Consider the following 15,401-nt stretch of genomic DNA (forward strand, 5'->3'; position numbering starts at 1 on the left):
GGTATGCAAGCTGCACTGTGGCACAGAAAAAATCACTGCAAAGGGTCATCAGATCTGCAGAAAAGATCATTGGCTGCTCCCTGCCCACACTTGACAGCATCGCCTCATCCCGTTACCTCAGCAGAGCAAAAAACATAATCAAGGACTCCTCTCACCCAGGCCATGAACACTTTCAGTTACTTCCCTCAGGAAGACGTTACAGGTCTGCCAGAACCTGTACAATCATATTCAGAGACAGCTTTTTCCCCACAGCCGTCACAACTCTAAACATTCACTTACAGAAATAAGACTTCATCATGCTGAATGATTATCTTACCTGATTGCACTGCATTTGCACTTTCAAGTACTGTGATTTTGTTTTTTTTTTCAAAAAGAGGAAAAGGGAAAAAAGGGCGGGATCTATTTTTATACTTCCTAATATCTATTTTTGTACTATTTCTTATGTGACCTGTCCTATGATGTGTATGTATCAATATGAGTTTGGTATGAGAGTATGGAGTGAGTAAGTGTATGAATGTATACTTCTATGCACCAGAAGGAGTAACACTTTAAATTTCATTGTGACAATGTCTTACAATGTTTTACAATGACAAATAAATGATTCTGATATTTTGTATGCGGAATCAGGGGGATTGGGCACAATTCCTCCCATGGGCCGAGTATGTACAGAACTCACTCAAGCACTCTGCCATGCACTTGACACTATTTCAGTGCGTAGTCAGCTACCAAACCCCCCCACTTCCATGGGACGACTCATCCACCCAGGTAAAAGCAGTGGATTCATGGTTTAAGAGGAGTCAGCAGGTATGGGAGGAGGTACACCAGAGATTGGAACTTGTAAACTCCTAAATACAAACAATATGCAGATAAATGCAGAAGCAAGAACCCAGATTACTCTCCAGGTGATCAGGTGTGGGTCTCCACATGGGACCTCAAAGAAGCCAATGTATGCAAGAAACTACAAGCTCAGTACATTGGTCCATACAAGGTTCCATGCTATATTAATGAAGTATCCTACAAACAGGAGCTCCCACCACACAGCAGAATAGCACCCACATTCCATGTTTCCTATCTGAAACCTGCTATTCAGAGCCCCTTAGCCATGAACACACCCACCCAAGAGCCCCCCTCCCCAGACATCAAAGGTGAACCCATCTACCAAGTAAACAAGATCCTGAATTCTTGGCATAGACAGGGTCAGTTGGAGTACCTGGTAGACTGGGAAGGCTACGGGCCAGAGGAATGAAGTTGGCTGAACTCTAAGGACATCCTGGACCCCCTCCTAACACAAGAATTCCACAGCCTACACCCTAACAAGCTGGCACCGAGAGGGAATGCAAATCAGAATCCCCACCTCTTTGCAGATGTGCTCATCCTGGGAAATCCCAGCCTTTCTCCTGATTTTGTTGGGCATGAATGGGTCCACCTGTGGAGAGAGAGGGGGTTAGTGGCAGCACAGACACAGAAGTAGTTACAGCTGAGGAGACATGAGGACAGACACAAGTATTGGGGGAATTGGCCCCCATCTCCACGGGGCTGGGGTAGGGTAGGGGTGAGGAGAGGGAGAGAGTGAAAGACAGAGAGAGGATTTATTTATTTCCCTCCAAATGGTGCTTTTCTCTTCTAATTTTGAAAATGTAATACTAATTTCCACAGTTCTCTTCCTGACAGTCTCCTTCACTTGCTTGTCTACTTTCTCATTCCCTGGGATACCTCATTACAAGAACATTATATTCTTCCCCTGCCTGGTTAACCTTGAATTAGTAAACAGTAGTTCATATATTAGGTCTGGGTGATTTCTGTTTGATCCTGATTTAATGCTTGACAGTGTTGACACTGAATCACAGATGAGAATTTTACTTACTGGCACATCTTCCATCCATTCTAATGCTAACAGAATTACAAATAACTCAAATTATCTGATGATCTCTTATGGCCCTTTTCCACTACCCTTTTTCAGCTCACTTCAGCTCGCTTCAGCTCACTTCAGCCCGACACGGCTCGCGTTTCGACTACCAAAAAACAGCACGACTCAGCTCGCTTCAGCCCTGCTTAGCCCCTAAAACTCGCACCGTTTTGGAGTAGGGCTGAAGCGAGCCAAACCGTGCCGAGTGAGGCTGGGGGCATGAGCAGACACTCCCCTGTGCACTGATTGGTGAGGAGGAGTGTCCTCACATGCCCACACACGCCCCGCGAGCACGCTGGGATCTGTAAACACCGCAAACCCGGAAGAAGGAGAATTACGAGAATTATGAAGCCTTATGCGCCTCGCCTCATCTATACGCTCTTGCCAGTATCTGTTGGCGTTGTTGGTGACAACAAGCCACAGCACCAAGACCAGCAACACTAACGACTCCATGTCCTCCATGTTTATTGTTTACTATCCGGGTCGTGAGACTACCGCTTAAAAGCTCACTGATGTCACTGTTTGCGCCGCCTGACGACATCACGTGACGTCCACCCACTTTCGCTAACTCCACCCAATGTGTCCACCCACTTCCAGCCAGCACAGTTCAGCACGGTTGTAGTCGAAATGCAACTCCAACAGCCCCGCTCAGCTCGACTCAGCCCGACTCAGCACGGCACGGCTCAGCCCGACTCAGCCGCGTTTGTAGTGGAAAAGCGGCACTACTGACCCCACTCTGGTGACTGGGAATCACCATCGCTGCCCCTGTTACCTCTGTTAGTGGATCCTTTGATCTATCAGTGAAAAGCTGCATGTAGTCACTTTAGTTCCTATCCTTCTAACTGAAAATATTGGACTAGATCTGCTGTTTTATTTCAGTGTTTAATATTCAGTAATTCCATATCCACACATTTCACTCAGTTAGGAGCCTTCCTATGCAAAAAATGACTGCTGAAATGCAATGCTCTAGTGCAAATTACGCGAGAGAATTTGAGATTGTGGGTGGCGCGGTGGTGTAATGGTTAGCGCTGTCGCCTCACAACAAGAAGGTCTGGGTTCGAGCCCCGTGGCCGACAAGGGCCTTTCTGTGCGGAGTTTGCATGTTCTCCCCATGTCTGCGTGGGTTTCCTCCGGGTGCTCCGGTTTCCCCCACAGTCCAAAGACATGCAGGTTAGGTTAACTGGTGACTCTAAATTGACCGTAGGTGTGAATGTGAGTGTGAATGGTTGTCTGTGTCTATGTGTCAGCCCTGTGATGACCTGGCGACTTGTGCAGGGTGTACCCCGCCTTTCGCCCATAGTCAGCTGGGATAGGCTCCAGCTTGCCTGCAACTCTGTAGAAGGATAAAGCAGCTAGAGATAATGAGATGAGATGAATCTGAGATTGTGATGTCACTTACACGTCACATGACTTACCGAGACTGAGAAAATCTAGTGGATACATCATTTCTAAATGATAATTTTTTTTTTATTTCCCTTGTATTTTTATGTGACATGCTATTGTTTTTTTATTGACTGAGAAAAATTATCTTTTTAGACAGTAAGAATTGTGTTATGACAACAGCCATTGTTTAATACAGTGGGGAAAATAAGTATTTGATACACTGCCAATTTTGCAAGTTTTCCCACTTACAAAGAATGGAGAGGTCTGTAATTTTTATTGTAGGTACACTTCAACTGTGGAAGACAGAATCTAAAAAAAATTCAAAAAAGTCACATTGTATGACTTTTAAATAATTAATTTGCATTTAATTGCATGAAATAAGTATTTGATCACCTACCAACCAGCAAGAATTCTGGCTCTCACAGACCTGTTAGTTTTTCTTTAAGAAGCCCTCCTATTCTCCACTCATCACCTGTATTAACTGCACCTGTTTGAACTCGTTACCTGTATAAAAGACACCTGTCCACACAATCAATCAGACTCCAACTTCTCCACCATGGGCAAGACCAAAGAGCTGTCTAAGGACACCAGGGACAAAATTGTAGACCTGCACAAGGCTGGGATGGTCTACAGGACAATAGGCAAGCAGCTTGTTGAGAAGGCAACAACTGTTGGCACAATTATTAGAAAATGGAAGAAACTCAAGATGACCGTCAGTCTCCCTCGGTCTGGGGCTCCATGCAAGATCTCGCCTCGTGGGGTATCAATGATCATGAGAAAGGTGAGGGATCAGCCCAGAACTACACAGGAAGACCTGGTCAATGACCTGAAGAGAGCTGGGACCACAGTCTCAAAGATTACCATTAGTAACACACTATATCATCATGGATTAAAATGCTGCAGTGTGTGCAAGGGCCCCCTGCTCAAGCCAGCACATGTCCAGGCCTGTCTGAAGTTTGCCAATGACCATCTGGATGATCCAGAGGGGACATGGGAGAAGGTCATGTGGTCAGATGAGACCAAAATAGAGCTTTCTGGTATAAACTCCACTCGCCATGTTTGGAGGAAGAAGGAGGAGGAGTACAACCCCAAGAACACCCCAAGCAGTTGACATCCTTTACAGTGGTGCTTGAAAGTTTGTGAACTCTTTAGAATTTTCTATATTTATGCATAAATATGACCGAAAACATCAGATTTTCACACAAGTCCTAAAAGTAGATAAAGAGAACCCGATTAAACAAAAGAGACAAAAATAGTATACTTGGTCATTTATTTATTGAGGAAAATGATCCAATATTACATATCTGTGAGTGGCAAAAGTATGTGAACCTCTAGGATTAGCAGTTAATTTGAAGGTGAAATTAGAGTCAGGTGTTTTCAATCAATGGGATGACAATCAGGTGTGAGTGGGCACCCTGTTTTATTTAAAGAACAGGGATCTATCAAAGTCTGATCTTCACAACACATGTTTGTGGAAGTGTATCATGGCACAAACAAAGGAGATTTCTAAGGACCTCAGAAAAAGTGTTGTTGATGCTTATCAGGCTGGAAAAAGTTACAAAACCATCTCTAAAGAGTTTGGACTCCACCAATCCACAGTCAGACAGACTGTGTACAAATGGAGGAAATTCAAGACCATTGTTACCCTCCTCAGGAGTGGTCGACCAACAAAGATCATGCCAAGAGCAAGGCATGTAATAGTTGGTGAGGTCACAAAGTACCCCAGGAGAACTTCTAAGCAACTTAAGGCCTCTCTCACATTGGCTAATGTTAATGTTCATGAGTTCACCATCAGGAGAACACTGAACAACAGTGGTGTGCATGGCAGGGTTGCAAGGAGAAAGCCACTGCTCTCCAAAAAGGACATTGCTGCTCGTCTGCAGTTTGCTAAAGATCACGTGGACAAGCCAGAAGCCTATTGGAAAAATACTTTGTGGACAGATGAGACCAAAATAGAACTTTGTGATTTAAATGAGAAGCATTATGTTTGGAGAAAGTAAAACACTGCATTATAAGAATCTTATCCCATCTGTGAAACATGGTGGTGGTAGTATCATGGTTTGGGCCTGTTTTGCTGCATCTGGGCCAGGATGGCTTGCCATCATTGATGGAACAATGAATTCTGAATTATACCAGTGAATTCTAAAGGAAAATGTCAGGACATCTGTTCATGAACTGAATCTCAAGAGAAGGTGGGTCATGCAGCAAAACAACGACCCTAAGCACACAAGTCGTTCTACCAAAGAATGGTTAAAGAAGAATAAAGTTAATGTTTTGGAATGGCCAAGTCAAAATCCTGACCTTAATCCAATCAAAATGTTGTGGAAGGACCTGAAGCGAGCAGTTCATGTGAGGAAACCCACCAACATCCCAGAGTTGAAGCTGTTCTGTACAGAGGAATGGGCTAAAATTCCTCCAAGCCGATGTGCAGGACTGATCAAGTTACCGGAAACATTTAGTTGCAGTTATTGCTGCACAAGGGGGTTACACCAGATACTGAAAGCAAAGGTTCACATACTTTTGCCACTCACAGATATGTAATATTGGATCATTTTCTTCAATAAATAAATGACCAAGTATAATATTTTTGTCTCATTTGTTTAACTGGGTCCTCTTTATCTACTTTTATGACTTGTGTGAAAGTCTGATGATGTTTTAGGTCATATTTATGCAGAAATATAGAAAATTCTAAAAGGTTCACAAACTTTCAAGCACCACTGTATGTTGCATTACTGTCTCCTTCTGCTTTTTTCATCCATTACACACTAGTATTTAGCCAAGCTGCTTTCAGGAACGTGAATGTGGCAGTTTGTAGAAGTGGGAGGAGCACAGAAGATGGCAGGCCAGAACTGAGTTTCATAACTCTTTTTATTTTGACACTTTTCACTAGTCTGTGTGTTGTTCTTATCTAGTGTTTACACTGTTTATATTGTCTGAGTGTTTAGTCTGTCTTTTATTATCTAGTGTTTATACTGTTTATTTATACTGTTTATATTGTTTGTCTGAGTGTTTAGTCTATGTCTAGTTCCTATCTAGAGTGTTTATACTGTTTATATTGTTGTTTGTTTTTTTCAATTATTCTATTTTTATTTATTGCATTGCCTGTTTGCACCGTGGGTCAGAGAGGACTGAAATTTCATCTGTGCTGTATGTCGAGCATGTATAGCATATTTGAAAAAGTTGACTTGACTTTCAGTTGTCTCTTGCACACTCTCGTACACACACAGACACGCGCGCACACACATCAGGTGTCTGGTTGGGGAGAAAGCTCCTCCTCTGCTCTCGCTCTCTCCTTAAATAGGGTGCGGTCACTGGGGAAGACACAAACACACGTTAATCAACATCAGGTGCAGTGATTCTGCCACTTACCTTCCCTGACTCCGCCCTCCGGTCACAGACTGACGCTTGACCATGCCCCCGCTGCCACATACCCCCATCGCCCGACTCAGGCTGGGCAGCCGTCCGGCCTGCAGCTGACTCCCCCCGACGGGAGAGGAAGTCCGCCACGACCATCTGCGCCCCCGGCCTGTGGATCACCTTGAAGTTAAAGGGTTGGAGTGCCAGATACCAATGGGTGATCCGCGCATTGGCATCCTTCATGCGGTGGAGCCACTGGAGGGGCGCGTGGTCCGAACAGAGGGTGAAAGGGCATCCCAGCAGGTAGTAACAGAGGGCGAGGACCGCCCACTTGATCGCGAGGCACTCTTTTTCAATGGTGCTGTAGCGCCCCTCATGCACCAACAGCTTCCTACTGATGTACAGCACTGGGCGGTTCTCCCCCTCCACCTCCTGGGACAAAACAGCCCCCAGCCCTCTGTCCAACGCATCTGTCTGTAACATAAAGGGGAGAGAAAAGTCAGGGGAGTGTAACAGTGGCCCCCCACACAGTGCAGCCTTCACCTCAGAGAAAGCCCGCTGGCATTGATCCGTCCACTGGACCAGATCTGGTGCCCCCTTTTTAGTGAGATCAGTCAGCGGGCTGGTGATGTCCAAATAATTAGTACCTACAATAGTAGCCAGACAGCCCCAGGAACTGTCTCACCCCCTTTTTGGTCTTGGGCCTCGGGCAGGCCGCAATTGCTGCTGTCTTGTTAATTTGGGGACGCACCTGCCTGTTGCCCAAGTGGAAGCCCAGATATCTTACTTCCACCCACCCAATCGCACACTTCTTCAGGTTGGCTGTGAGACCCGCTCGCCTCAGCGACCTAAGGACGGCCCTCAGATGTTGTAGGTGCCACGGCCAGTCATTACTATAGATAATGATGTCATCTTAAGGGTCATTCCACGCCAAACGTCCGAATGCTCCCGCTCGACCATCTCAGATTTACCTGAAAAAATTCCATGAGGTTCACACACTTCCCAATAGGAAAAGTCCCAAATTTCAGCTCCCAACTCATTATAGTTTTGTCATAAAAAAATATTTAGGCAGCTAACCCCAGACACGTTTTCAGCAGAGTTTTCTAGGGAGCCACTTTCACATTGCTGTATCTAGAAAACTATTTGAGCTAGGCCTTTCAAATTTTCAAGGGCTAATATCTGGCTAAAGTACTCGTAGTATATGGAGTTTTACACGTGCTTTCGGTTTATCATAGCATTCTGGCAGCTTGAATTTGCTCAAAAATTCAACTCTTCAAATCTGGCAGCATATTTGAAGGACTGTTGAAAGTGTAATATTAAAGATAGAGGCTTGATATTGCACATGCACCTTACCACACATGCTGTGTACTTTGTATTCAAAAACTGTCCCTCTGTGAAGCATGGTCTAGAAGATATTAAGGTTTAAAAATTGGAAAAAATAATTTGGTGCCATTTTTGGCATGGTATAGCAAAAAAATGATAGGTCCCACCAACATAAAATTGGCTGTTTTTGAAAGATTAGATGTATGTTTCTAACATATCCAAAAATTGTGATGGTGTTTTGCCTTAATGTTGCAAAATGATTTTTTGAAAACGAGGTGTTTGCATACTGTATATACACAGCATTCATGGCCTATGAAGGCACTTCCAGATGCTAAGAACACGCCATGAATTTATTTTGCACAGCTTAAACTTAATAAAATGCTTCATTTGATTCATGGTAAAGTACACTAGAAGGATAGCCTATATGCCATTTTTAGGTATTGCAATATTGGAACTCCAATATTGGTGAAAACTGAAACTTGTCACAAACCATTACATATCTGTTGTACCATGATTTAAAAGAAAAAAAAAACTGTATGCATTGGCAACTTAGGGAAAGCTATTGTAAATTATCTGAACTCTTTAATGAATCTTTCAGATGCTTCGATGTCACATTCCTGAATTGTATATAGACGTCCAGTTGTAGTTCTAGGAGCATCTATTTTAGAGATGATGTGTTGCACAGGTACCCAGCACAAATCTTCTCTCATTGGCCAGAAGAAACTTTTTGCTGGGCCATGTGGATGCATAAATTGTATCTGAACATCTTGCTGATCTTCAGATGTCTCTCTGATGCTTCCAACCCACCAGTGATGGTCATAAACACAGGTTATATATTGGCCAGGTGTCATGTCACTGATCTGGAGGCCATGTGAAAACTCTTCTTCAATATGTTCTATCTCATAGTTGACCAAAAATCCAGCAATTCCAGACACTCTGCTGACCTCAATTGTTGTGGCATTGACTGGCTTGAAACAGTGATTATCTCTAGTACCTGGCACCGTGAATGCCTTTGCGAATCTGCTTTCCAGCTTGTCAGCCATGGACTTTACACTTTCTTTGCTTATCCACATAAATTTCACCCCTAGGATGTTTTTTTCCGCCCATTTGAAGAGGTCTTCAGGGGTTAGGATGTGGTTTGTATCAGTGGCCTGCAGACTCGCTCTTGCAGCCTCTCGCTTTACTGTGCCACCTATTCCATCACATGGTGACTTACCGTGTGATGTTCCAAAGAAGTTCCATTCCGCAGAAACACCGAAGTCTGATGAGTGATAAAGCAGATTGATAAAGCTTTTGCGGTTTTTATAATGAGCAGCAGCTCCATCACTGAAATAGTGAATGGTCTTCAAAGTGGGCAGCAACTTCTTCACTTCAGGTATAACACTGCACAGAAAAGTGTACACAGCTTCTGTATCATGCTTAAGACAATCACTCACTATGCACATACTTGAACATTTAAGCTGGTCATCCTCCGTGTAGTAGATCACAAAAGGATGCAGGGTACACTGGGAGTTATCCCAGTGGTAACCCTGGGCGGCGTCTTGAACAATAAAAGAGTAATTCTCAGCAAAGTCAAGAAGTATGATGCATTCATCTGAGTGCAGTTCTTCCTTCAGTTGGCATAAACGATGACTTTGATGCTTTGCAATAAAGTGATGAACCGACAGTTGGTTTACTTTTTCCATGAGCAAATCCAGGTAGTCTTCTGTTGAGATGGTGTAGTCCAAAAGAGTTGTTCTGTCAGTTGTCACCCACTGCTTGAAGCTAATGTTGTCTACATCATCACTTACTTTGTCATTCAAAAAGTGTTCTAGATTTGTGGATCCTGGGCACTCTTCACACCTGTGTAACATGCATTCCATGTTCTGTGTGGAACACACAAGATGGTTCAGGAGATCTGTGTGGGTGATTTTCTCTGCTTGGTTTTCAGTTGGGAAAGCAGAAAGCATTAGCTTCACATTCTGGTGGTACACACAAACACAAACAGAATGTGTCCCTCTAGCACCTACAGTTATGCACTCCTTGGGACGGAGTGAGCAAAATTTGGAGATTCCTATCTTCAGGTCAGGGTTTGATTGCTTGAATAGCTGGAAGGCTTCATTCAGATTCATTACAATTAATCTTTTTTGCTTGTGTACTCTCTTGTCTCCTTCTTTGACACTCTTAAAATCTTTTTTACCAGGCAGTGGTCTAGAAATATCATCCTGGTGAAAAAATGCAATAACTTTGTTTACAGTGTCTGTACTCAGTGGTCTTCCTATTGAGGGTGTGATGACAGGCAAAATACCATGTTCTAAGCGCAGATCTCTTGCTCGTCTGACTAGACGCTCACTGACACCAAATTCATCAATGGTCTTTGCAATACTCCAGCTTTGTGGTACCAAAGTTAATAACTTGATCTGCTCCTGCTTTCCAGTCGTGATTGATAACTTTTGCTTCAAAGCTGTGACAAGATAGCCAACATCACTCACATCAGCAGATGATGTGGTCATCATAGGAGCAGCCCATGACGTTGAAGGGACTGCAGCACACCAATGTAGCATTTCCTTGGTCTTGTGGCCAACTTCTTCAACCTTTCTCTTAATGTACGCTTCCTTATCCCTGGGACTGACTCGTGAGATTTTACATGGGGAAAGTCCAATAGCAGTGAAGCACTTATCCAATTGGTCTTTTATGTCTTCCTGTTGTACATAGTCAACATGATCATGATCAACATGCTCTTGCAATGGAACTTTGACTGACACTTTATACATATGCTTCTTGCACTGCATGCATACTTTCATTCCAGCCTTTACAGATGTCTTTCCAATGGCCTCTGCTTGGGACAGAGAGATGATGCGAAGATTTTTTTTCATAGGTCTTGCATGTAAGCCATATGGGTTGCTGCAGTTTTTTTGTAGAGAAGAGTAACAATCCAGGTTTATTTTCTTATGGTACAAACATATAGTTGCATCAGGTGGTACATCATCCTGCAGACTACACCTGTGCTTCAGGAGCATTTGGTCATCTTTTGACAGAGAAGTGATGGATACCAGTTGTCTTGGTCTGAAACAATAGAAGCATAACATGTCAAAATGATGGTCAATCAGCAAAGTTGCAAGAAAAGTATTAATGTAAAGTAAGTATTAAAGTAGTTAGACTTACATTGCATAACTCTTGGTGTAATCCAACCTGTGGCAGTCTTCAGCACATCCCAACACAGCTCCAATAAAACATGGAGCCAAAGATGCCATCTTGAAAACTGTGAGCCTGCTCATTCTAGTCATTTAAATAGTCAATCTGATTGCAAGTGGCTCGTTCTAAATACAGGTGTGAACATTTACTAGAGTGCCTTGGAATCTGATTGATGTGGGGATGGTATGAGACACTTGCATCCACATTATGTTCTGCAGTGTGCATGCTCAATTTGACACATTTCTGTTTCTATACCTAATGATTACATATAAGTTGACCTTCAAATATAGTTTATCATGAATCAAATGAAGCATTTTATTGAGTTTAAGCTGTATGTAATGAATTTAAGGCGTTCTCTTAGCATCTGGAAGTGCCTTCATAGACCATGAATGCTGTGTATGTGTGCAAACACCTCATTTTCAAAAAATCATTTTGCAACATTAAGGCAAAACACCATCACAATTTTTGGATATGTTAGAAACATACATCTAATCTTTCAAAAACAGCCAATTTCATGTTGGTGGGACCTATCATTTTTTTGCTATACCATGCCAAAAATGGCACCAAATTATTTTTTCCAATTTTTAAACCTTAATATCTTCTAGACTATGCTTCACAGAGGGACAGTTTTTGAAAACAAAGTACACAGCATTTGTGGGAAGGTGCAGGTGCAATATCAAGCCTCTGTCTTTAACATTATACTTTCAACAGTCCTTCAAATATGCTGCCAGATTTGAAGAGTTGAATTTTCGAGCAAATTCAAGCCGCCAGAACGCTATGATAAACCAAAAGCACATGTGTAAAAGTCCATCTACTACAAGTACTTTAGCCAGATAGTAGCCCTTGGAAATTTGAAAGACCTAGCTCAAATAGTTTTCTAGATACAGCAATGTGAAAGTGGCTCCCTAGAAAACTCTGCTGAAAACGTGTCTGGGGTTAGCTGCCTAAATATTTTTTTATGACAAAACTATAATGAGTTGGGAGCTGAAATTTGGGACTTTTCCTATTGGGAAGTGTGTGAACCTCGTGGAATTTTTTCAGGTAAATCTGAGATGGTCGAGCGGGAGCATTCGGACGTTTGGCGTGGAATGACCCCTAAGTATGCGGCCACGTAGGTGGCGTGGGGGTGGAGAACCCTATCCATCAGCCGCTGGAACATAGCGGGTGCCCCAAACAGCCCAAAAGGAAGTGTGACAAATTGGTATAAGCCAAACGGTGTGGAAAAGGCCGTTTTTCTTGGGATAATGGAGTCAAGGGGATCTGCCAATAACCCTTTGTCAAATCCAGTGTCGAGTAAAAGCGAGCCATGCCTAGTCAATCGAGCACCTCATCAATATGAGGCATTGGGTACGCGTCGAATTTAGACACCGCGTTGACTTTTCTATAGTCTACACAGAACCGGACCGACCCATCGGCCTTGGGTACCAAGACCACCGGGCTGCTCCAGTCACTGTGGGACTCCTCGATGATGCCCATTTTGAGCATGGCCTCGAGTTCTTCCCGAACCACTTTTTTCTTGTGTAGGGCGGCTGTGCACTACCACCCCCGGGGACATCTCAACGTGGTGCTCTATGAGGTCGGTGCGGCCGGGCAGGGGCGAGAACACGTCCGAAAATTCAGTCTGCAACTGGGCAACCTCTGCGAGTTGGGTCGGGGAGAGGTGATCTCCACAGGGGACCGGAGAGGTACGCGATGACAATGTTCCCTTTTGAACCTCCGGCCCCAGCTCCGCCTTCTCCGGAACCACCGAGGAGGTGTACGTCAAAACGAAATGCAGAAAAATCCTCACTTCCTGTTGAGTATGGCTAATGCAATGGATATTGAAAATTTTTTTTCGTCTTAGGGCACACCACACACCTACAAAATTTGACCCAGATCGGTGAAACTATATGATGGGCAGAAGTTTCAATGACATGTGGGGGCACTATGGAGTCTCACAGACACTGCTGGGGCCATGCCTCTATCCCCAAGTAGCAGTGGCCAGGACTGATGTGTGTACCAGATTTCATGAGTCAAAGTTTTTAGGCAATGGAATCATTACTGTCCAGTTCCATATGGTGGCGCAATACCAGAGGATCAAATTGGGAATGTGGATGTCATCCAAACCATTCTATCCTATAACTTGTGAAGTTTTAGCCACATGAGGCAATGCATGGTGAATTTATGACACTTCCTCTCTGCTCCTCCTACTCAAACGAGTAGGACGCTTCTTTGCTTTGCTCCTGCTTTCTTAATCTTTATTTGTATACTTTACTTTCTCATTGACTTTCCACTATTTTATTCTTTTTTTATATTTTTTTATCTTTATAAGCTTTTAATTTAATTTTAATTTAATTTCCACCTTTTTTTTTTTAAATGCCAGGAAGCAAAAAATCCTGCAGAAAATGCATGGAATTAGAACAGAGGATTTCTATTCTGGAATCAAAGATTAATGCTCTGCCAAAGACGGATGAATTAAAAGCGATATCTCAGGAAAGGAGTACTGAAACAGTGGCTGAGAATGCAGAGATTACGCTCCGACAGACTGAGGACATTGCAGACCAAGTGGAAGAATTCATAACTCAACCTGTAAGTACTGAAAACTGGCAAATGATGGGTGCTAAGCCAAAAAACAAAAACAGAAGAGTAATTACTTCAACACCAGCTCGTTCTACAAATTACAATAGGATCTACAATCCTATGGAAAATCCACAGCCTATAAGGCTTCAGAACAAATTTGAATGCCTCAGGGATGTGGAAGAGGATTTGTCAAGCGGACAAACACATAGTAAAAAGAGATCACACCAAGATCGAAGAGCTGTGAGAAGAGGCAAAAAGCAGCTCGTAACACCACCTGATCCCACAACCCTTGTTCTTGGTGATTCCACTGTAAGACAATTAAAAGGTTATGAGATGATTATTTGTTGTCTTCCAAATGCATCCATCTCTGACACCAAAGACAGCATTTTGAAACTCATGTCCAAGCATAAAACTATAAAACGCATCATTGTACATGTGGGAGCAAATGATGTTTTCAGAGAACAGCTGTTTGTCCAAGATGATTTCAGAAAACTTTTTTCTGAGCTCTATAAGACTGGAATTCAATCTTTTATCAGTGGCCCACTCCCAGCGAGAGGAAGTTTTGCTTTTTCTCGACTCTTCAGTCTTAACACCTGGCTTGGAAAAACTTGTTCTTCATTTGGTATGAATTTCATAGACAATTTTAATCTTTTTTGGAATCGCAAAGAATTTTACAAGCCAAATAGCACTGAACTCAGCTGGATTGGAGCCAAAGTCTTAGCAGACCACTACAAACTTGCAATCTTTTCTCAGCCAGCACCGAGGAAAGCAGTTGATAAGATGTCGCAGACTGACATAGTTACAAAGCCTAAACAATCATCTTTGCAAGTCGTCATCAAGGACACACAAACATCTGACTTGCAGGCCTCCCAACATTCAAGGACAGACGACTCCACTTCTCCTCGGATGGATTTCCCAAATAGCATGAAAAAACTGCTCCCAATGGCTACACTTTCCTTTTCCAGCCCAAATCTGTCACGACAAGCAGTGTATCCAGTACATCAAAATTGTGTTCGTCCAGGACTTTCAGCTGGCTACAAATATTTTTCACCATCCAAAAGGTACATGTCATCTCCAGTCCTTTCACCCTCAAACCAAATGGAACATTTAGAAAGTCTTGTTTGATGTAGTCTGGGTCCCTGCAAATGGATGTAATGTTGAAAAAAAGTTGGGACCCGATGTTGACACTATTCCTGTGTTGATAAGAAACAGAAAACATAGAGCACATTTAACCCTGGGGGTGAACCAATCTATTCTCCTTCCTGTTTTAAAACAGCATCAGAATGCACAACCAAATATTCCTTCTAGAATTTCTGTAAAGCTAGCTCTTCTGAACATTAGATCACTTTTAAACAAGTCATTTTTAATTAATGATCTTATTTGTAAACACAATCTTGATTTTTTGCTTCTAACTGAAACCTGGCTGGATCAAGCAAATAGTGCTACCACCCTTATCGAAGCAGCTCCCCCAAATTTTAATTTTTTGAATGTTACCCGACAAGGGAAAGGTGGAGGGATCGCAAATATATTCAAAGTCTCTTTTCAATGTAAACAATCCTCACTTGGTGATTTTACGTCCTTTGAACACTTATGTGCACTTGTTACATGCTCTCCTAACATATTATTATTAACTATTTATAGGCCTCCGAGACATTCAGCCAAAGTCTTTCTTGAAGAGTTTGGTGAACTGTTATCAGTC

At 42.9% G+C, this 15,401-nt stretch overlaps 1 protein-coding gene across 1 annotated transcript in view; it reads right to left on the minus strand.

The window, feature by feature from the left end:
• Nucleotides 1-1,354: 1,354 nt before the first annotated feature.
• Nucleotides 1,355-15,401, minus strand: part of wdr45 (WD repeat domain 45) — a 149,635-nt gene continuing 135,588 nt past the window's right edge. The window contains exon 12 of the transcript XR_009651595.1: nt 1,355-1,426. The gene's annotated coding sequence lies outside the window, so the exon portion shown is untranslated. The remainder of the gene's footprint in view (nt 1,427-15,401) is intronic.

The sequence above is a fragment of the Neoarius graeffei genome, chromosome 25, assembly GCF_027579695.1.
Source record: "Neoarius graeffei isolate fNeoGra1 chromosome 25, fNeoGra1.pri, whole genome shotgun sequence".
NCBI classification, from domain to species: domain Eukaryota; kingdom Metazoa; phylum Chordata; class Actinopteri; order Siluriformes; family Ariidae; genus Neoarius; species Neoarius graeffei.